Genomic DNA, 2500 nt, shown 5'->3' with positions numbered 1-2500 from the left:
ATTACACCTGAAATAAACAATGGCAGATATTCAAAGCTTGTGAGCTGAACAAGATCTGATTTATAACAGGCAAAACCAACAATGGTGCATTACATGCGATATCTGGCAGGGGATTCCTTGCATTACAACTGGAAAGTGGCAGACACCTAAAGCTTGTTAACTGAACAAGATCTGATTTATAACAGGCAAAACCAACAATGGTGCATTACATGTGATATCTAGCAGGGAAGATAAATGATTCCTTGCATTACAACTGGAAAGTGGCAGACATCCAAAGCTTGTTAATTGAACAAGATCTGATTTATAACAGGCAAGCCCAACAATGGTGCATTACTTGCAATATTTGGCAAAGTATATGGAAAAAAATTCTTGGCGTAACATGAGTTTTTTTTTTTTTTTTTCTTTACAGCAAAGGAGACAGCTCAAGGGCACAAAAAAGTAAACATTAATAAAAAAAAAAAAAAAGCCCGCTACTCGCTGCTCCTAAAAAGAATCCAAAGAGGTGGCCGAAAGATAGGTCAGTTTCGGGAGGAGAGGTGTCCTGATACCCTCCTCTTGAAAGAGTTCAAGTCGTAGGCAGGAGGAAATACAGATGAAGGAAGATTGTTCCAGAGTTTACCAGCGTGAGGGATGAAAGAGTGAAGATGCTGGTTAACTCTTGCATAAGGGGTTTGGACAGTATAGGGATGAGCATGAGTAGAAAGTCGAGTGCAGCGGGGCCGCGGGAGGGGGGGAGGCATGCAGTTGGCAAGTTCAGAAGAGCAGTCAGCGTGGAAATATCGATAGAAGATAGAAAGAGAGGCAACATTGCGGCGGAATTTAAGAGGTAGAAGACTATCAGTATGAGGAGGAGAGCTGATGAGACGAAGAGCCTTTGCCTCCACTCTGTCCAGAAGAGCTGTGTGAGTGGAGCCCCCCCACACATGAGATGCATACTCCAGTAATACTAAATAATGGCAAATCCCACGAAGTTTCTCTTCTTTTGACAAAGCCTGTGCTCTTTGCTGCAGGGCTGTCAGAGTCTGTTTGCTCCAGCCAACATGTACTGAAATACCCCTGAGTCATGAGTGAAGTGTTGAAACTGAAGGCAAGTGAAATACTGTGCTCAGAAATCTATTAGCATTTGGACTTTGATAGTATAAGGCCAGAGCAAACCTCCTCTCTTGTAACCCATATCTTCTACTAGGCTTAGATCTTGGCATCTTGCAGCATGTTGAACCTGACCTCAGAAAAAATCCATCCCTATTGGATCTAAAAAATTGCTGGCTCTGGGCAAAAACTGCCCAGGAGTTGTAACAGCCTGGGCTTTGAGCTGCCTTGCCTCCCGGTGCAGACGGCAGACTGTTGTGTGCAGCAATTTTCACTTTTCATGTCTGAAAATACATGAAAAAATATTTAATCACAATTAATCACAATTCTAAATAATAAAATATGTGCATGTAATTGCATTATTTTCAGTGCTATAAGGACAGTGAATCTAAGCATTGACATTATGTCTGCACGCCAGCTTCGATGGAAGGCTTCACTTAGATTGCCTGACAAGAGTAATATTTTCAGGAGATGGGGGAGAGGATATAACTGGAGACTCTTGACAGATATAATGTCAAGATCTACAAGCACCCATTTACCATATATATCTTTGATGTTCAGTCCATACTAAAACATTTGTCAATGTGTTGCCACACTGAAAATCTAAAAATTGCCTGTTTCTGCAATGTTAGTCGTACCTAAGCCCTGCTAAACCATCCAAGTGAATCAAGAATGAGTTCTGGGCGGCAGCATGAGCCAATACTAAATGGCACCACTATAAAAAAAAATTGCCTGCATCATGACGGGCCTGGGCCGACCGCCAGGCGCCTGAAGAAAACCTACCGGCGCTATAGGCAGGTGGGAAAAAAAAAGAAAAAAAAGATCACATCAGAAGAATGGACAAAGGTTTGTTAGTGGCACTTCAAGGTTATGCTACCTCTTCAAAGATTGGCCAGTCATGGTTTAAAGTGGAACAGGATAAGCAAAAAACAGGTAGATATCTGTGGACACTACTGTTACTATCAATTGCCAGCCTATGGCAAAATTTGAACCTATGCTATCAAAAACATAAGACCCATATGCGTTATATAGTCGAGTGATCAGCATATGGGTCTTATGTTTTTGATAGCATAGGTTCAAATTTTGAAAAATAATGCTCTTTTGAAGGGGGGGGGGGGGTGGACAGAGAGTGGTTTGTTTGGTTGGCCAGTTCAAGGAGTTTCATATCAAATGATTTTATTACATCCAACTTTAATATGTGCTAAAAGCATATATTTTATTACATCCAACTTTAATGTGTGCTAAAAACATATATTTTATTACATCCAACTTTAATGTGTGCTTCCTGCAATAAATGCTACATGTTTACTGATGTAGCCTACGAAATACATATCACTCTCTGCCCTGTAATTTAATTGGTGTGTCACATACTGCAGCATAACTTTCCTGCTATTTTCTTACACTATGAGTT

At 40.8% G+C, this 2500-nt stretch overlaps 1 protein-coding gene across 1 annotated transcript in view; it reads right to left on the bottom strand.

The window, feature by feature from the left end:
• LOC126997854 (uncharacterized) overlaps nucleotides 1-2500 on the bottom strand; it is a 19193-nt gene that overhangs the window by 1429 nt on the left and 15264 nt on the right. Inside the window, exon 4 of the mRNA XM_050859064.1 lies at nucleotides 1-1373. This exon is cut by the window's left edge and continues 1429 nt beyond it. The gene's annotated coding sequence lies outside the window, so the exon portion shown is untranslated. The remainder of the gene's footprint in view (nucleotides 1374-2500) is intronic.

The sequence above is a fragment of the Eriocheir sinensis genome, chromosome 13, assembly GCF_024679095.1.
Source record: "Eriocheir sinensis breed Jianghai 21 chromosome 13, ASM2467909v1, whole genome shotgun sequence".
NCBI lineage: Eukaryota > Metazoa > Arthropoda > Malacostraca > Decapoda > Varunidae > Eriocheir > Eriocheir sinensis.
The sequence above is the reverse complement of the archived record's forward strand: the minus strand, read 5'-3'. Positions and strand labels throughout refer to the sequence as shown.